Here is a 21,485-nt window from a genome sequence, read left to right as displayed (position 1 = left end):
ATTTGCAAGATTAGATCACTATTGTTAGTTTAATTCTATTGAATTTTTAAAAAGATTTTATTTGTTTATGAGAGACACACAGAGAGAGGCAGAGAAAGACACAGGCAGAGGGAGAAGCAGGCTCCCCACAGGGAGCCCAATGCGGGACTTATGGACCACGGACCCCGGGACTCCAGGACCATGATCTGAGCCAAAGACAGATGCTCAACCACTGAGCCACCCAGGTGCCCCTAATTCTATTGAATTTATACTCATGCTTGAGAAGTAACAGTCAAAAATTGATGGCATTTAAAACTGTTCATTTCTGGGATACTGAGTAAGAGTTTAGGAGTCCAGAAGAGCTACGATATCTTATGTACAGTGCAATCCTACTTGTGTAGGATTATACTACTACTTCCTATGTTCTTATCAGTAGATGGATATAATTTTTATATTCAACCACTTATTAAAATAGAAGACAAGAAAAAGACTGGAGAGATAGAATACAAAACTTTAACAGAACTGATAGACTTAATCACAAGTAATTTTTTTTTCTGTGATCTTACTTTTCTAGAGTAAATATTTATATTTGCTTTCAGAAACAAAAGGCCTTTCTAAAGATCCAAATAAATCATAGTAATAGTTATAATGCTAGCCATGTCAATAGCCAAGTTTTTGGCCTAGCTTACCTGCTAGAGTGAATCAGTTCTCAACTGATGTTGTTCAGTTTGCTTCCCAGAAATCCCCAGTGAATGACAAAATTTTGTCACATCTGTAGATAAAGTAAAATGGTTGTTTCGGATATAGTATTAGAATTTTCTAAATTCTCTCTACTGAGCAAAGTAAGGGTCTGTGGAAAAAAAGTAAACCAACCTGAGTTCATTGCCTAGAATATAAAAATTCAAAAGCAAAAAAAAAAAAAAAAAAAAAAAAGAAAAGAAAAGAAAAACAGCCAGCCAAGATTATAGGAATATCTGGAAACACAGTGGGGCAAGAGTGATAGCTTTGGTCAGAAATGTATTAGAAAGCCCAGAAGGGACAGCATGAGTGACTGTGGTTGATATCCTAGATCCATTGCTATGATTCCCTAACCTATCAGTTAAAAATAGATATCTCTGCCCTGATTCAGAATAAGAACACAATAATGCTTATCCTTCCTAAGGATGGCAGAAATTCTGGTGTTACCCAGTAAATGCTGGCATCCAGTGGCACTGAAAAATGAGTAACAATGATTCAGTTTCATTAATAATTAACTTTAGTTCATTTTTCACTGCCGTAGAGTACCTCATTGTTGAATATACCACACCAGGCATTCTAGAATAAAAAAAATTGACTAAGGGACCCCTGGGTGGCTCAGCAATAGAGCGCCTGCCTGCGGCTCAGGATGTGATCCTTTTCTGGGATTGAGTCCCACATCGGGCTCCTGGTGGGGAGCCTGCTTCTCCCTCTGCCTGTGTCTCTGCCTCTCTCTCTGTGTCTCTCATGAATAAATAAGATCTTTAAAAAAATAGACTAATATTTATATGTTGTGCTTAAGGAAAAAAAAACAATAATTGTATTCTTGAGAAATAGTGCAGGGTATGTGGCTAAGAGCCACTCCCAAAGCTCACACCGTGGCATTACCAGTGTGACTCTGGATTGGTTACTTAACCTCTCTGACCCTCGTTTCTTCATTTGTATGGTGAGGATGACAATAGCACCTATCTCATAGACTTGTTACAATGGTAAAATGAGGTCATACATGTAAATCGTTTGGAACGGTGTCTGGCTCATATTTAAGTGCTCAGTAAATATGATTCCACCATAAGAGACAGAGATTTGGAATGAAATCTAGATGTTTCTGGAGGCTTAAGTGTGTATAAGAGGGTATTTTGAGAATTGTCAATTAATGAGCTAGTGAGAAAGCATTGCTCCTAATACTTCTAGAGAACGGATGATGATGAATCTCGTCTCTTCCTTGTACAGTCTGTAACATTTAAGATAGTACTAAGTGGACCAAAAAGAAAAAGGGAAAAGGATAAGCTTTAAGAAAATATTATTAGGGTCCAGCCCTTAAATAAAAGAGGTGACTATCTCTCATTTACATTGTAATCACAGACTTCATGTAGCAAGTCCATTAAGGATATAAATTTATGATGTTCTTTAAAGAAAATTTATCATCATAAAGACTAAGTGAATTAAAAGCTCAATGAATAATTGGAGATTAAATCATCATCTTATGGAATGGGGCCAACTCACTGCTGAAAACCTACAGCTATCTCCACCCTTACCCTGGAGAAAAAACAAACAGAGGGAAAGGAAGGAGAGAATTTTCGACTATGGAAACATTCATTGTGACATTTGTGAAGGGAGAATGAATACTCCTTAGCTGTTCCACAAATGGGAGAGAAAACAGGGTTTTTAAAGGAGGTTCCTTTATTTATTATGGGTTACAAGTTTATGTTGAATGTAGAAATAAGCCTCACAAGCAAATATTTACCCTTCCTTTTCAAAATCTGATACCCTTGCTATTATCCTGAAGATACAGAATTATAGGAATGGAAATGATCTCATGTGCTGGGCATGAATTAGTAGATTGCACTTCTAGTCTCTGAAAGGCCGTGAGTGACATGATTCCAGAGACTGCATGTGTCTTGGCCCTTATGGCAGCTCCAGGTTTAGCAGAGTGCTCGAGGCGTTGAGATGTGGATGATGCTGAGTGAATGGCTACGGAATAAGTAAATGAACAAATTCATGTGTTACCTTGAAACAGTACTAGCCTCGTGTATTTTATTGGTCTAGCAAAGCATGTTTCAGTGCTTGTCACTTAATAATTCTTATTGCTAGGAAATTCATCTTTAAACTATACTCACATTGCTATATTTAAAATCAGTGGTTCTCTGCCTTTTCAAAGACAAAGCCCCCTTTTAATGGCAATTATCATACCCAAAGAAAACTATTGTTATTCTTTTTGTATTTAGTATTTGATAAAATATAATTGAAGAGCCCTTTAAATAGTTCAGTGGCAAACTCCCTCCTTGTCCTTCCTACCAGACCTGGAGTCCACAAATTGGAAATCAACGTGCTAGACTCTGTTCTCGCCACTTTTGTTCTGAATAGAAAGAGAAAATTATTATCCTGAATCCTGCCTCTGAAAATCTTCAATGTGATCAATAATCCCAGCGTGTCACTCTGAAGTAGTCTTAAACCTTAGCAAAAAATAAGTCCCTTTAATCTTGCCTCTCAGGCTTTATTTTTCCAGTACTTTCATTTTTCATAGTCTTTTCTGAACCTTCTCCAGAGTTTCCACATTTTCTCCAAAGTTGCAGAACCCACAAGTGGTCACAGCACTCTGGTAGTGCTCATTTAAGAAGTGTAACAGAGTGACAGGCTTCTTAAAGATAGGCACTTTTAAATATAGGAAACAGCAAATAAAAATACAAATCAAGAAATATCACTGAACAGCCCTGGCCTATGATGTTTAGTGGAAAAGATATCGCAATAATTCATAAAGTTACTGTGTTTCTTGGACCTTATCGCTCCCATACTAGTGTTATTCTGCTGTGTAACGGGATACACAGTTCATGTCTCTAACCCGTAAAAAGGCAGGAATGAGTCCCATATGTACCTTTGCCTAGTCTTTATGATGTAGACTCTGATTAGCCTCTGGGCCACACAAGTTGAGTTAACGTGTCTTTCCAAACAATTCTGTTATATCTCATTGCTTGGACTCCTGTTGGCAGGCTGATGAAACGAACAGTTGTTCTTTCTACTTCCTCAATCCAACGACACTATCTTGGAGTATGTTCCTGGGAGCTAAACTGTCACTTCCTTGCTCAGCCTCTTAAAGCATTATTAAAGCACAAATCACATCATTTTTATCAATGTAGATGGGAATGATGAGTGAACTAGAGATTTTCCAAAATCCTGAGTTGGCTGCAAGCTGATGTGGTCATTTCTCTAAGCCCTTAGAGCTACCGCACTGTGGTAAAGTATGGAAGGTGTCTTCTTGGGCTTTATTCCCATTAAATCTGAGAGTCCCAGCGGCTCCAGAGGACAGACATCTTAAAATCAAGAGCTAGGGGCTTTCTCAGTCTGAGAAATGTTTTCTTTCTACTAATGCTTTCTCTGACTTAATATGAGTTTAATAGAAAGAGCAACAAACTTGAATCACAAGATGCATTCATTCCTGGCTTTCCCCCTTATCATCTGTGTAGTTTTGGGCAAGTCACTACTTCTCTGAGCTTGTTTTCTCTTCTCTAATATAGTAATAATGATGTCTGCCATAAATGTTATTTTGAGGATCAAATGGGACAAGGTTCAAGGATATGCAGGATACACTATAAAACAGAGTAAACATGGGAGGTATTATTGTCATTATCATCAGCAGCATCTCACAGTCCCATGGTTTGTATATGACTTTATCTTCCAATGATTCCACAAAGATGTTGGCGAACCAAGCCCAGTGGGCCAAATCCAACCCATGACCTGTCTTTGGACAGTCTGTAAACTACGAATGGTTTTTACATTTCTAAAGAGCTTGTAAAAACAAAACAAAACAAAACCAACAAGCACAGCAGCAGCGTCAGGGGCTTTATGCCATCCACAAAACCTAAAATAATTCACTATCTGGCCCTTTACAGAAAGTCAGAAAGTTCGACGACCCTGATTCTACACCAAAGGACCATGACTACAAACAGACCATAGTTTGTTAGATAGGTGGGCACAAGGATTCTTCAGTCACATATGAAAGACTGAAAAAAATTCTCAAATCACATGGTTTGGGAGGCCAGCAAATTTATGTACTCAAATTGAGCTGTGGGCACAAATTATGTTAGAAAAGACCAAAGGATTTCACATTTCATATTTTTGTTTCCCCCCGAATAATCTGCTGCAAATAGAATTGTCTCATCTCTCTTTCCCCCCTATCACCACGATCTTCCAAACCTCTCAATCCAAACTGATACTGGTGGCAAAGAGCCTCTGACATAATTAAATTGAACCATATGGATTCTGGATCAAGATTAAGAAAAAAAATTAAAGCGTTTATTGTGTTGAAATTTCTTATGCCAATTTTCTGCTAAAAAGGAAGATTCAAAAGGTCAGGGATTTTGCAGTACAGACTTAGTGGTATATTAGTTACAGTAACTCAGCCTGAAAATTCCGGCAGAAATAAATACAATGGAATGCCATGAATTACAAGAGACCACAACTTTAATCAGATCATGGGAAAAGAAAAACATGCATTTGCCTATTGACAGTTGATAAACTGAATCCTGAAGCTTGTTTAGAGCACCAAGGGCTCCCCACCAGCGCCGTTATGTTGAAGCCAACATTCTGAGCTCCCATTTTTTCCCTGCTGGTTGTGATATAAAGGCATACAGAGCAGAATCCTGTCTGATTCTTCTTGTAGCTGTTCATTGTATAGTCATTTAGTGGGTGTTGTCTGAGTCAGACAATACCCCAAAGCACGGGAACCAATATGGCTAGATGGTAAGTAATAGAATGACAGAAAATTGCTGAATTATTTTACTTTAAATTCAGATGCAACATTAGAAAACATAGCACAAACTTGTGCATTCTGATGTCACAGATCTTATTTACACCAATTTATGGTAGAAAACTCATAATTAAGGAGAACATTATGCCAGGCATATAAATACTTGTTAAATAAGTTTTACCTCAATAATCTTACAGAATTCTCAAGCTTTTATCGAAACGCAGTATCCAGATTTTAATAAGTTTTGACCCATAAGGATGATGCCTAAGGTTACAAATTCTTCTCTTCAGATTAGTTAAGGCCAAAGACATTTTTTTCTGGTTTCTTAAAAATTTGACTCCAAAATTCACATAGGAGACAAATACATGGTAATGTCAAGAAGGTCTCTGAAAAAGAAAAATCCAGATAGAAAAATTCTCCTTCCATATAATAAAATATACTCTAAAGCAGCAGTGATTGATATGGCAAGGCAACAATACAGGAACAGGAGCCAGCTCACTCTCCTGGAAATAAGATAATCTAGAAACAAACAACAGAATATGTAGGCATTTACTCTATGAAAAAAGTAATATTTCAGATCAGTAATTTGCAGACAAATGGTATCATATGGTGAAAAAAATGTTTGTCGTATATAAAAAACATATAAACCATATATACCTCTCAAATCGTATACAAAAACAGATTACAGAAAATTATAATTATTTCAAGTATTTTAAGAGTTAAAAGAAAGAATATGTAAGATACATTTTTAAATAATGGGACACTATGACTGATATTGAAGAGCCTTAAAGGAAATGACAGGAAAGATTGGATAACACAAAATTTCTGAACTGTTTTATGATGAGAGTGACATAAACAAAGCTGAAGGACAAACAACAAACAAGAAAATAACTGAAACACACTTGACAACGAAGTATTTTCCCAAGTACATAAAGATCTCTTACAGATCAACTATTTATTTTTTGTTTTGTTTTTTTTTTTTTTTCAGATCAACTATTTAAAAAGAAGAACTATTTAAAAAGATAAACACGGTGGAAAAGAAATGGACAAAAAACATGAATAAGCAAGTCACAAAAGAAGTCCAAATGACCTATAAACATATGAAAAGATGCTCACATTCACTGATTATATAAATTGGCAACACTGAGATTTAAAAAGAATCACCTTTCTCGAAGGCAATTTGGCAGTTATGTATTAAAATTTGATCCAGAAATTTTGTTCCTAGAAATTCAACCTACAGAAATTAATAGATAAATGCACAGTGAATTATATTTGCACATGGTAATAACAAAACTGTGACAAGAATAATCATTCATAGACAGCTGGTTACCTAAACTACATATTACAATCGTTTAAGAGAATAATGGAGACTGTAGATACAGGAAGAGGAAATATCTAGAATTATGTTGACTTAACACTCATTATTCCCATGTAGTGTAACTTCTTTTGCTTTCTCCTGATTACTCGATTAAAACAATGCACGTGAATCGTTTAATAATAAGGCAAAATCTGTATATACTATCATGAAAAAAATATGCATGACTTTTTAGGTGAAAAAAGCAGGTTACAGAACGTTATGTGCATTGTGAACGCATCCAAGTAAAAGTTTGGAAGGATATGCAACGAAAAGAAGGACAAGACCAGAAGGAAATATATACTAAGAGGTTTGCTGGCTGTCTCTGCAAAGGGAGATTACAGTTGATTTTTCCTATTTAATTTTCTTTCTTTCCCCTCCTTCCCTCCCTCCCTCCCTCCTTCTCTTCTTCTTCTTAATATCTGTATTATTCTTGTAATGGTAAAAAACAAACACTATTTTTTTAATGAAAAAAAGATTGAATATTTTAACACAAAATGAAGGCACCTATCAAGATGCTTGCCATATAGTAGGTCTTCATTAGTTGTTTTTTGTTGTTGTTGTTGTTGTCTAGAAGAGAGACTCTTCAAAGCAAATATCAAACCATCAGAAGAGCTGAGGCTTCACTTCTATCTCATTCCTTTCTGTTTGCCTCTCAATTGTGAAATGGAGAAGGTCTTATTAGCTAATCTACTGAACTGCTGCAAAGAATGTAGAAATAAGTTCCTGCAAGTATAATGTTTTATCTGCTTTCCTCTGTAAATGAATAACCATTGTAAAATTAATAAGCGACAAACTTTCTGATGATATACCACCACTGTCCGGGGCCTTCCTGTAACTCAGGCCAAATTTCCATTAGTCTAAATGTGAAACACCCTCAGAAAGACTGAAATGTTGGCATAAGAATCATTTTTTAACATGTGCCTTCCTGGGTAAATTACTTTATGAAAGAATTAATAATTGGCTCCATGTCTGGAGTCCTGAGAAAAGGGCCGTATGTGGCCTGCAGTGAATCTACAATGCTAATGCTTACTTCGGCAGCTAATAAAACCATACCTGCTGATTATCCAATAGCCCACTAGTGCTCCTTTAGAGTCACCGCTGTTGCTTTTGAATCTGCAGAAGACTGCATCAGAAATACGTGCTGCTCCCTTACAGAACAGACTGAGTTTTAAATTGTTACCGAGTGTCATTTACATTTCTACCCAGGTTATTTTAAAAATGGACATCTGGCAAGAAGAGTAATGGTTTCTCTGCTCTATTGTGTAAAGATAGATGTTGGCACCTCTCTAACACTGCAAACGGGCAGCCAAACACCACGTGAACTAGTATCACAGAGCCTGTAGAAAGGAGCATGAGCCAGGTAACCATTCTACGTGGCTGCGAAAAGTAAAACTGGCCTGACCTCATTTAAAACCATGACGTTTATTTGGGTTCAGTTGTCAGGGTATAGTCATCCTCGTCACATTACCAATAACCAAACACCTCTTTGTCTAAGGTATCTTTTTTTTTTTAAGCCCTATGGTCCCTCAAATCAGAAAGTATCGTCATGAGCTCAGGCAGGTCTTTCTTTGCCTGTGTGAGATTTCTTCACAATGCTTAGGAGTGGGGGCATTGAGGAGTGGTGTGTTTTCTGTTTTCATCACTAAAATAAGTATATGCAATAGCAATGCTGAACCCCTGTGGAATTTATTGGTGCTACTCAAGGCAGCATATGGTGGGGAAAAAAAGAAATAGGCTCAATCTCGGTCTCTTTAGTGCATGGAAGGTAGGTATGTGGGGAGTATCCAATGGGCAATGAACATGTACACTGGGGAGATTCCAGAACTACCTATTGGGATGGAAATGAAGAATAAATGAACCAGGGATGCAAGAATAATCTCTCCCAAATTAAGAAAACACAGAAGAAGGGAAAGAAAGAAGAGAAAAGGAGGAGGAGTGGGGGAGGCAAGAAAGAAGAATAGGATGATGGGAAGGAGGGGAGGAAGAAGATCTTTCTCCTCTTGCCAGTGGAAAGATATAACAAAGAACTTTCTTTTAAATGGGATGTGTTTAACTTTTATAGAAACAACACCATCAATCAACTACATTTACTGAATGTCTATTTTACACCCTCTTTTAAGCTGTACGAAGTCATTAGCCTCAGGTAAGGTCAAATCGCCAAATGCTGCTCGGGCCCAGAAAAGTTTGATATCTCATCACGAAGGACAAGATGATGATAAATAAATTTCCGCACAAATTCAGAAAGCACGTTGCAAAACTGTTCATGCGCCTTTGTTAGGTAGTTGAGGAATCATAACATATGTATTATGTATTAAAGCTTCCTCAGAGCCGTCCCTCTGGATCTCGTATGTCAGAGATTAGGGGACTATAATTTTATTTTTTAAACTAGGCCTTTTAAGACTGTAGCTTTAGCCAATTCCTTCATTCACCTACTGAGCCCTTGCTATGTGGCAGCCCTGGTGTCAAGTGCTAGGGAGATGCAAAAAAGAGGAAGACGGAGCCCTTGGCCTACGGTGCTCACATCTCCCTGGAGAAAACAAACTCGTAAATAGGTAAATCCAGTGTCCGCTGTAACTGCCATTACAGCAAAGAATGTCTTTTTCACCCTTCACTCATTAAGATCTAGTTTAAAAGCAGCCATCTCTCTAAAACCTTCCCTGTCGCAGGTGGAATTACCCACTTTCATACCCTTGACTGTCCACAGTACTTTATCTTGTTTCTAGCAGAACACAGGTTATGCTTAATGATATGCATGCATGAATCCTGGGTGGACTGTAAGCAGTCTCAGATCAGACAGGGGCCAGGTGTCATTCCTTCTGCATCCTGGATGCCTGGGATCATTAGCTGGCTTGCCCTAGATGCTCTGTAGAGGTCTCCTAAAATTGAACTGGATTCCAATGAGTCGTGTAATTCCTAGTGTGCTGGGGGTCATCTCTTTGATTACGTGTTCCCTCCAAAGCAGGCATATAACTTTACATTGGACCAACAAGCTTCAAAAAAGTAATCCTTGAGGGGAAAAAAGAGTCTGTAGTCAACAGTTTGTCCACAAATTGAACCTGATGTCAGAGATCTAATATTGTTTTCCTTCTGAATACTGAGCAGACTTTCATGGTGGTAAGGGTGCCGGTGGTCACGGAGACATAAGGGAGCTGCTATTTCCCAGTTGGGGCTGTAATCAAAGGCAAAGGCTGTTCTCGTGGTGCTTTAGTTTTCTATCTTAGAATTAATTCTCATCTTCTTGGGATCCCTGGGTGGCTCAGCGGTTTAGCACCTGCCTTCAGCCCAGGGCGTGATCCTGGAGACCAGGGATCGAGTCCCACGTCAGGCTCCCTGCATGGAGCCTGCTTCTCCCTCTGCCTGTGTCTCTGCCTCTCTCTCTCTCTGTGTCTCTCATGAATAAGTAAATAAAATCGTTAAAAAATAATAATTCTCATTTTCTTAAAATCATTATTTTAGAAAAGAGTTACTCTGCCCAAGTGAAAAAAATTTTTTAAATACAGTGGTAGTTTTAGATTATTCTTTTAAAAAGCAAACAAGATTGAGAATGTACAGATACTAATGACTTCTTTTATATTCCATTAGAAATAACGTCTTGCATAGAACTGATGGGAAATAAAAAGTAGTCACTTGACAGAAAGCCTTTTTCCATGTTATTCTAGCCTGACTGCTCCATACCTCTGGCCTCTCACTATCACCAAACAGTAAAACTTGGGAGCTCAACATAACATCCTGTCACTTTTATTTTACCAAATAGGGGCTTCAAAAAATAAAAATCAGAAATTACTATTTATTATCACATTATTTCATAACAGAAAGGACTTTCCAACATACCAAACATAGAAGGTCCTAATCTCTGAAGACAGACGTTTAAATTGAATAAACTTAGCTTTCAAAAAACCCACTTCGTGTCCTTATTATTCTTTCTGCTGTCGACTGGTGAAAATTTTGGCCTGGACTCACAGTGTCCACTACTCAATCTTCAAAGTGTCTGCCTTTTCCTTCTCTTTCATCCATGCCTGCATCATTCCATCATCCAACCCCGTCAACTGAGCCTTTCCTGGGCACCAGGTCCCACGACCAGGACATTCATCTCATGTGTCCTCACAGCACCGTGGAAGCAATCTGCTCCTAATAGATTAGGACTTAATAAGCAATAGTTTTGGGGCACCTGGGTGGCTCAGTCGGTGGAACATCTGCCTTCAGCTCAGATCATGATCCTGGGGTCCTGGGATCGAGTCCCATATCGGATTCCCTGCTCAGCGGTGAGCCTGCTTCTCTCTCTCCCTCTGCTGCTCCCCCTTCTTGTGCTCTCTCTCTCAAATAAAAAAATCTTTTAAAAAAGCAATAATTTTATCACATGGAATCAAACCGGATAAATATCCCAATAAAAGCTGACAATTTTAACAAAGATTTCACAAAGAATTAAACCCATAGCATTATCAGTTTGTTTAATGTAAAAAAAAAAAAAAAAAAGATGAGTTTTTTTTGGAGCCTACATTATAGAAATGCAACTCTGCATATGTGATGGCAGTGTAGCATTCTAGAAGAATTAAGATAATAGAACATATCTTACTAAAGAGATTTAATTTTTAGAATCAACTAGTGTTAGAGGCAATATCTATACTGTACAAAATCTATATATTTTGAAAAACATCCCAAGCAGTATGAAAGCATATGGTGAAAAGTCTCTCTCCCTCTTCTGAACCCCACTTTCTCAAATCCCCTCCCCAGAGATGACTACAGCAACTAGTTACCAGATTTTTGTATAGCTTTCCATAGTCTATGATCATGCAAACACATTATATATCCTTTTATTTCTTTTACAAAAATTATAGTATACTATATATGCTATTCTCTATCTTGTTTTTTTAAGTTAATAATGTTATCTTAAGGCTGGTCTTAGCATCTACAGATCTGCCTCATTCTTCTTGACTTTTACTATACTCTTGACTTTTGTATAGTATTTCATTGTGTGGTTGCACGTGAGCTATTTTACTGATTGCCTCTTAAGGCTTTTGTATAGTCTTTGGCTATTGCGAATAGTAGTACAACCAGTATCCTGGTACCCTTACATGTGCGTCCCTCTAGGAGGTCTTTCTGGAAACTGAGTTGCTGAGCTCAACTCAGTTGAGCATTTCTGGTTCTCTCCTTGCCTTCAACAACAATTTGGAGATTTTAAAAGACCCGTCCTGCTCACCACTCCAGACTCTTTTCCAGACGTGCTGACCCTAGTTCCTTTATGCCAGTGATTCTTAATCCTGCTGCCCATCACCACCACCACCACGGAGCTTAACAAATCACCTATACCAGGCTCAGAGATCCCATTTTCACCAATGATATGTAGCTGGCGAGTCTACTTTCCTGTCCCACTACTCCCTCTCAGGCCATCCTCACTCTGTCCTGAGCAGAAAAATAACCCTCAACCATGAAGAGAACACAATGAACTGCTCCTGAGATCTGATCGAAGTGTTGGATCATTTGTAGGAGGGCCGGTTATTTATACAATAACTGTACAGTGTGTGTCTTTGGGGGCAGAGGAGATGTCCCTCCGTCCCTGCCCTTGCTCGCAGCCCCCTCTTTCACCTCTGGACCAGGTCACCTTAAAAAGCCCCGGGGTGTTGCTGTGTCCTGTGCTGCTGTCTGAAGTATGGGCTGGAGAATCAGCATCAGTCCAAGTCAGGAGCCAAACCAGGAGTGAGGCCGTGAGAGCTCATCATGGTCTGAACACCTTACGACGCAGTTGTCAGAGATCCTCAGGTTTTCTTTTTTTTATTTTCATAGATTTTTTTTCCCCCATTCACTCTCTTTTGCTCTTCCCCTCTCCTCCTTCCCCATTCATACTTCTGCTTGTCTCTGACCTGCACAGAGACTCGCTGCTTGAGGACCACATGGGGGCTAAGGTATCTGGTCAGAGCGAGTCCTTGAGTTTGGGGCCTGGTAGGAAGTCACTGTGTACGGTTTCCTGGGCTTCATGTTGCAAAGCATCTGTCATGACTCTTCGATCGCCAGTCACCGTTAGAAGCTCATCAGCTCCGGAGAAAACCCTTTGCTCTAGCGGTTCACAGGCAGATGCTAGAAGCTTCAGTGTGTGTGTGTGGGGGGGGTCCTCGCAAGGCTGCTTTCTAACAGTCAAGCTGCTGCGGCAGGAGAGTCTTTCCAGCAGGTGCTGTGGCAGCCACAACTCTGCTCGGAGCAAGGAGCACGCGGTCCCAATTGCAAGAGGGAGACACTGCTGCAGATGCTGACACACTTCCATCTCCGGGCTGTGTCAGAACCCCGGGCACCCCACATCTGCGAGCCTCTTCCCACGCAGGGCGTGAACAGCGTGACAATAAGGGGTGTACCGGGAGGGCAGAGGGGGGAAGCTGTTCTCTCCCGGGAGGGGAAGGATGTGCCCTTGGGATGATAAGCGGATTCCATCCCATTAAATCACAAATCTGTCTCCTCTCTGTGCATCCCGCAGGAGCGGCTGGAGAGAAATCGTGGAATTGCTAACACTTGCTGCAGCTGTCAGGAAATGATACTAATTAGTTTAATTTGCAATAACACAAGCACTTAACTCTCCAAATAACCTAAGTCAGTAAGTCAGTTTTTATATTACGACAATGTCATGTTTAAGAGACTCCGGAGCACCGCTTTTTTGACCTTCGACACACATTCCTGATAAAGGAACACATCAAAGAGGTTTTGTTTTCCTTCTCCGTTATTCTTTCATCTGTTTCAGTGCAAATTATTTGATAAATGAGATGGCTTGGTGGCCTTACGGAACAGAGAGGCAGCTAGGACTGAGGTCCTAAAAAGCACACATTAGTCAAAGGACTGTACTTGCAAAAAAGACACGATTACTAGATCAAGCGGATGGTACTTCTCAGACCCACCAAAGCTCCTAGAAATCATGTGTCTACATTCAAGTCTGTCCCTTCTTTTCCCCTTCGTCCTCTGTTGGGGACTGTCAGCCTGGCCAAGGGAGCTCACCTGGGGAGCTTCTCCTCTTACCAGCTCTGCTTCTCCGCAAGGCGCCTGCTGCTCTTCGGGCTCCTTCCCCGACAGGGAGGTCTAGGGTCTCTTCCTCCTTCCTCCTCTCCGTACAGTTGGTATCAGCATCTCTTCCACAGGCCCAAGAGGAAAGAGCTCTCAAACATACGCCTGCGTATTAAGCGGCCTTCTCTGGGGTCTCCTGGGGTCCCCTGACCTGGGAGTTAGCAGCTGGACACGCTTGCTCTTTCCAGTTGCTCCTTCTTTTGTGCCATGTTCTTTCCTCATTCTACACCAGATCAGGGGGTTGTGGCTGCTACGAAGCCCACGAACAGTTCCAGGCCTTAATGGAATCCTCGCTTGATTGTCTGTTCAGACCAACCTGGGATTCCCGCGCTCAGGTCCCTAGGCCACCAAGAGCTTTATGCAAGGGGTTGTTATTTTCATCAGAGGCTCGATTTCTCAGGCACATTTTATTCATTTATTTTTAAATTTTTATTATAAAGCTTAATCTGGGTCTGTGAAGGCTGTTAAGACTTTGGAAAGAGAGGTACTAGGAATTTCTGTTGTTAGCCAAATAGGTGAAAAGTTGTCTGGCTTCCCAGAGAAATTTAATTCATAGCCACTCAGGTTTAAGCTCAGATGTGATTTTTTTTTAAATATTTTATTTATTTATTCATGACACACACACACACACAGAGGCAGAGACACAGGCAGAGGAAGAAGCAGGCTCCGTGCAGGGAGCCCGATGGGGGACTCAATCCCGGGTCTCCAGGATCACATCCTGGGCTGAAGTCAGTGCTAAATCGCTGAGCCACCCAGGCTGCCCCAGATGTAATTTTTTTTAAAGGAAGGATTTTTTTTTTTTTAAAGCTTCCCCATCCACTCCCAATTGTGGTTCAGAGGTAAGAGCAAAATGTTACTCTCTTCTGGAATATTTAATCCCAGTCAATGAGAGCTATATTTAAGATCAAGCTTCAGACGGCCACAGGATACTGTTCTGCTCTGTCTTGCTTTTTTGATCAATTATTGGGGAAACAAGAACAAATCTTACAGCTTAAAAAATCTGCAAACATTCAGGTCTCTTTTTCAAGAGGGGTGGGTACAGTAGAGTTGATGTCAAGTCTAAAAATTCATTCCAAAGATGGATCCGAGAGCTTTGAAATGGAGAGGAGGGACATTAAATAGCTACTAAATAATTTCGGCATTTGCCCATCTTGGAAATTCTACCTCACTGGCACACGTATCCCTGAAGCCATTACAGTTAACATTCCGTCAATGTTTCCATCATAAATAAGCCTCAGTGTTGAAAGCTTTATAATTTGGTTATAAAAATTTGCTTTCTACTAAAATTTGACAGGATATGCAAGATCCAATTGTCCCAGGGAGAGATTGTTTTAAAAACATTTGGGAGGAATAAATAAAGAAAGATTAACATATTGTGAAATGAGAATCAGAAGTTTTATACCATATTTTTTTTAGTGGTCTAAACAGTGACATATTTAGATAAATCTTGGACCCAAAGTAAAATTTTAGAAAGAATCCACTTATCCATTGGTAACTGCTGAATCAACATGTGTCCAGTGTCCCCCTATATTCAGGGGCATGTTAGGGGGCATTTAGGAATGTAGAGAAATACAGACTATCTATTATAAACTAATAGATATAGGCTATGGAGACAAATATTAGCCTCTTTGCTCTGATTTGGCTTTGCTTGCAATGGTCTATTTTATTTTTCCTCCAACATTTTAAGTAATGAATACCAAGTATCTACGTACGGTCACTCAACCCAAGGGTAACTCCCATAAGTTTACTAGATTTAGCTAAAATTATGTTAGCATAGAAAAGTTAAAAAAGGGATGCCTGGGTGGCTCAGTGGTTGAGCGTCTGCCCTTGGCTCAGGGTGGATCCAACGGTTCCGGGATCGAGTCCCACATTGGATTCCCCACAGGGAGCCTGCTTCTCCCTCTGCCTGGGCCTCTGCCTCTCTCTGTGTCTCTCAGGAATAAATAAAATCTTTGAAAGAAAAAAAAAAAGAAAAGAAAAGTTAACAAGAGAGAGAGAGAGAGGAGAAAACTGGTTAGCAGGAGTCCAGGATTCTAACCTGGGTGCTGCTGCCAACTGGTTATGTGACCTTGATTATGTCATTTAATCTCTGTGGAGACTTTGGTTTTCTAAACTGTAAAATGTGAGTGTTGACATTTTAGTTCGTTGCTCCTATCAGCATGGTTTTGTCATTTTAGGTGGACAGGAGATGGTTTGTGGAGGCTCAGAGTTTCCTCAGAACACTCTGCAACGCCTCTGGCTGAATTAATAGAGCCTGTGCGTTCCAAAATGGTTTGGAGAGGGTTTTTGACTCATAAGAGCACACTTTACAGGCAATGCTCTGGGTTTCAGCTGTAGCCATGGCTGTAATGATTGGGCAGTACCAATGCCTGTGCAGATTGTAGATCTTATGACGCACTTTTGAATACGCAACCTTGTTTAATTCTAACAAAGCACCTAGAACATAGGTATTGGCTCCATCATTTATTAGGAAACACTGAGATCAACCAGATTCATTTACTTGGCCAAAATAGTATGTGCTGCGGGATTCTGAATGTGCATTTGGTCGTCTCTCAGCACACTGCTCCCTAATTTGAATTTCTCTGAGAATGCCTTTCTAAAAATTAATACAACTAATGAATATAACATATGTTTAAAGATCTACGAGCAAGAGGACATGTCTGTGTGTGTGTGCACATTCACATGTGAACAGGTGCTTTTAAAATTCTTGTCCTGTGGCTCTAGCATTCCCGAAAGAGGCAGCAAAATATCCTTGTACTCGACCTCTGTGCTTTAGCCCCAGTCAACGTTCAGCTACAGGCCTGTTTAATTCTAGCTGCCAGAAGTCTCTCTCTCTCTGGCTTGTACAGCCTCTTCAGAGCAGCCAAGAAATACAGAAGCTCTTAGATTCTTACAGCTGAGGGAGATTTTTTGACATTATTCAGGCCCAGATTCTCATTTTTCCAGAAGAAGAAATTAAAACCCCAAAGACCTGAGAATTCCTCTAACTGGTTGGCAGGAGAGCGGGGACCAGAACCCGGTCTGTGTCTGTAGCGTGGGACCCAGGGTCACTCCTGCGTCTCCAGGGCAGGCTTACATCTTCACTTAACAGTCCAGCTGGACGCCTGCAGAGAGAGGCCTCGGGAGCCTATTGTAATGAGTGAATTAAGCTCCTCGCTGAAGGCCTAGCCAGGGCACCTGAGACAGGCAGGTGAAGCTGCCTCTGCTCCTTAGTTTTGCGCACATCACATGCATTCATCTTTCCGAGAAGCTGCCTATTTTCCTTAGTGTCATTCGCCTCCTGCCCCCATTTCTACACTTTTCTGTTTCCTTCCATCCCACTCCCAACATATATACATGTGACATAATGACCACGTACCAACATTTGCAAAGCTTACTTAATTCTTTAAGCTTTTATACACATAATTCTCAATGCTCTGATCTCTAAAACATGAAAGAAATTCAACCTTTAATTCAAAACAGCTGATTTGGGGTTCTTTGTGTTCAGAGCAAATTTCAAAAGCTCTCTGTTTTCCTCTATCATACCCAAACTGACAAAAAAAGATGTTACATGACTTGCTTGGATTGCAGTAGGACGGGGTAGGGAACGGCATAGGGGAAGAGCGTAGGGGGAACGGAGACTGAAGATCCACCATCTGCTTTTTCAAAGGCACGAGGCAGCAAGGCCAACTAGAATGCAAGATGGGCCTCAGGATTTCTGGTCAAATGACCAATGTCTCGACTTTACAGAGAAATAAAAAAGAACAATGCATTCACTTACCAGAAATATTCAGCAGTTTTGCATCATAAATCAGTTGTTTGAAACCAAAAAAACCTAGCTATTATCCTCTCTTATTACACAGCAACCACAATAGTGTAGTGAAACTGAGATTTTGGGCTCCTCCGGGGGGCGAGGCCAGACCTGCTGGGAACGGTACCCACAGTGGACGACGTTCCAGTTTTGCTTCTTGAGTCCACTATTATTCAGAACCTGCCATAACCTGGATCACATCCCTCGTTCCTAAGAGGTGTCACTTGCCTTTGTGACTCAATAAACAGAATTAAAAGATTCTGGGGAATTAAAGAAGGTCTTGGAACCAGGCAAGTCAACGGAAGACAGTGGGCGGGGGACTGATGACCCAGACTCACCCGGGTGCAGGGCTGTTGGGCGCACGCGGGGACCATAGGAAAGAGCCACGGACACGCTCGGGCCCGAGGGGCACTGCGTGCACCAGCCTCTCCGGGAGCACAGCCCGAAGAGGGGCAGATCTGCAGGGACACGCTTCCTTTCTTGCCTTCGCTTTGGGATCTAGGTGCCGCCGAGGCAATTCAGCAGAATGGAGCTCCTGGAGGCTGGAGACGTGCAGCCCACAGCCCGGCCTTCAGTCGGGAAAATACAACACAAAAAATTAAAGGATGGCTCCGCTGGCTCGTGGAGCAGTAGGACACGTGTGCTACCTGCGGTCTATGAGGTGTAAATTCAGTTTGGGTTGCGCAGTGATTCCTGATATGTAGATGATTTGCAATTAAGTAACCTAACGAGGCCCGCTCCTTCCCCAGCAAAAGCCACTTAGCATATTGAGGTACACAGGTGATCTCGGCCACTCTCTGCCTTCTCCAAAGACCAGCTTCAAGGCTAAATGTGTTTGTTCCAAATGCCTCCTCCCCTCAAGTCACCAGGGCTGCTCACTGTAACCAGTAATTTAGAAACAATAAGGACACTTTTCAGTAGAATTATAATGCGGTCGTCTGATACCCAGAATGCCCCCTTGTCGAAGCTTCACTTATAATCAACATGAGAAATGCAGGGTGAGCTGGCGGTGGCCTCGGAGAAAGGGGTGGGTGGAAGGGGGAGTCTGAGCCACATCAGTGCCCGGCTGATGGAACTTTCTTTTTTTCCCCCTCGAACACATCAATACAGAATTATCCCAATCTAGGCACCCCCCGCCCCCACCCCCCAACTTAGATTGCTGTCACCTTTCCTGGCAGAAGAAATCAGTAACAGATGTGCCAGGCCTAGAGTAAGAAAACAGTGATCATCGGCTACTTTGTAATATGCCCCAAACTAATCCTAGAGCTTACATACAATTAAATTAAACTATGTCGGGATTCACGCTTCAACAAAGTCTAACACTTTGGAAAATTCTACCTCTTGATTTTAATAAGTAAAATTTAAGATTTTCCCTGGAAAGACTTCACAAATGCTAGACTGACTCTAAATCTCCCATTACCCATCACACCCCATGCTACTGATTCGTAGCTGCTTATGTCGGCGGAATGCATGTTCCGATGAGACCAAGGCACTCACATTTCTATCTTCAGGGGTCTGCAGGCTATTGGGGTCTTCTTTCAAATGACTCTCATTAGAAACATGACAGACAACCTTGCTTAGATTCTAAAAGGCCAAGTCCGGGGAGAAGCTGGCAGCGGGCAGCAGGTGTTAGGTTACTCTTGTACGACGACGACAGCGCTTATTCCCACCTGGAGGGCAACATGCAGTTCTGGTCGCTGCATCTCAAGAAATACAACACAGACTGTAAGTTTATCCATAGAGAACTATGGGGAAATGATCCTGGGTTTTAAGGGGTTTCTCTGCTGAGACTAGACTGTAAAAGTAACACATTTCTCTCTGGAAAGATGAAAGCTGATCAAAGTGAAATCATGAGAGGTGTCAATACCCATTCATCTAAACTCAGATTACCGGATCTAGGGAAAGAATGGTTTTAGATCAAGTGAAAAGAAGTTCAAGTTTCATAATATTTTTGAAAACTGTGTTACCTCACATATTTGAAAAACCAGATTATTCGGAGTTCAGATGGAATTAGAGACGTCAATTTCTAGTTGGTTTTGCAGGGAAGGTGGGGCTCCCCGGGAATGCCTTTTTAAATTTTCTTCTGTGAGCTCATGAGGATGGCCATAGCCTCGGACACCGCTCTCTACTAGAGAAGTATGGAAGGTCTGACCCAGGATGGCATTCCTTTTGTTCCTATGACTTAGAAGAGTTGGAAGGAGGAGTTGTAAAATTTCATTGGACTCGCAGGAAACCATAGTCAGGAGGCTTTGGGAGCTGACTTTTTCTAGCAGGAATCAAACTAGTCACGACACATCATTTATCACAGGACTGTTACAGTGGCTATAATTGTTCCCCTTCCCAAAAGAACAACGCTCAAGTCTGAAAAATCTCGCTAATGATAACTTCTATATAAATGTAAGAATTGTAGGGAAGCGCATTTTATTTAATGCATAAATAAAAGCTAAAATAGAAGAAAAGCTTTGGTGCCATTTTCTTTGCTTTAGTCAGTGGAAGATCGTTACTGCCACTTAAAAACAAAGTTTAAAAGTGCAGTGGAAGGTTTATTCAGGAATAGCATAAGCCTTGGCCTTCGGATGCCATATAGGGTGTTTTTCAAATTGGACATTCGGTGCCTTAGGCCCTCAGAGGACCCAGAGATAGTGATTTCAAATGTCTCTCCTCTAGGGAGTGCTTTGACCAACGGCCACCACCGCTGGGGGATGAGGGAGGTGGTGCTGCCAGGGGGTTCACTGAGCCCCAGGGCTCCTGCTCTCTGGTCTTCTGGGGACCTGGAAAAGTTGAACACATAGTTTCATCACGGCTTCCCCTTCTTGAGGTCCCACTGGTGTATGATACCAAGACAGACCCCAGGATTGGCCATTGTCGCTGACAGCCCCCCAGCTGCAGCTATTCGGGCTCGCAGGCCGGTGGGAGTGGGGTGGGGTGGGGGGAGGTGGTAGGGAAACCAAAATGATTTAGTGACTTGTTTTGTTCCTAAAAGACCTTGATGCCCGCTTCTTCCCCTGAAAGAAAGATGCTCTCCGTCACACGCCCACTGTGAGTAAATGAGAAGGAGAACAGAAAAGTGCTGGGAGATTAGGAAGTCGAACAACGTGTCCCTCTTTCCTCCATCAGCCTTTGCGGGGCAAATGCTACCCAGGGCCCCGCTGCACTGAGGATTTTAATTTGCGAGGATGGTGGTGGTGGCTCTGAATGTCTTATTTTAGGCAAGTTGGTTTCAGCAGGACTAGGACCCCGGGGTCCCCGTGACCCCCGAGCCCCCACCCCAATTCTCATCGCCGTTCCAGGGGGACGCCTCTCGGGTCAGACAGTGTTGGGCACCTCGGCCTCTCTTGGCCGTGCTTAGGGGAGGGGCTCGGGTACAGAGATTTTTTTTTTTTATTTCAATTTTTTTATTTTTCCTAAATGTTAACTAAAAGTACCTTATCTCCGCCGCTGCCCTAACTACCTCACTAATTCCGGTAGCAGAGTCCTGCTGCTAACGAAATAGCTGATTTCAACAAAGCAGGAGTATTTTTAGAACAATAAAAAACCCCCTATCCATGATATCTAATTATGCAAACTGTGAACAAGAAGATGCTAGTCTTGCATCAGCGGAGACTTGACTCTTGTTATAATTTGCTCTTTTTTCGCAGCAGAAAGCCCTTCTTTTCGGTCGCTGTACTGCCTTCGCGTGGCGCGGCGCTCCTGGGGCCCCGGCGCAGGTCACCGCCAAGTGGCTCTGTCGCCGGGCAGGCTGCAGTTGGGGAGCGGCCGGGTGATGCATTGTGATGCAGATTACGGTGGTTTGCTGCTGCCTGATTCACAGATATGATTGCATCTAATTTCAGAAATAA

At 41.5% G+C, this 21,485-nt stretch overlaps 1 protein-coding gene across 2 annotated transcripts in view; it reads right to left on the bottom strand.

Annotated features, from left to right (window-relative positions):
- The window catches only part of SATB2 (SATB homeobox 2), a 288,389-nt gene extending 270,611 nt beyond the window's left edge, over positions 1-17,778 (bottom strand). The window contains exons 1-2 of one of the 2 annotated variants that reach the window (XM_072813436.1): positions 17,617-17,778; positions 669-751 (exon numbers count right to left, since the gene is read on the bottom strand). The gene's annotated coding sequence lies outside the window, so the exon portion shown is untranslated. The remainder of the gene's footprint in view (positions 1-668; positions 752-17,616) is intronic. The other variant, XM_072813439.1, reaches the window with a different exon arrangement.
- Between the last annotated feature and the right edge of the window lie 3,707 nt (positions 17,779-21,485).

Source organism: Canis lupus, chromosome 36 (assembly GCF_048164855.1).
Source record: "Canis lupus baileyi chromosome 36, mCanLup2.hap1, whole genome shotgun sequence".
Lineage (NCBI taxonomy): Eukaryota > Metazoa > Chordata > Mammalia > Carnivora > Canidae > Canis > Canis lupus.
Note: the sequence above shows the minus strand (reverse complement) of the source record. Positions and strands in the feature narration are given on the sequence as shown.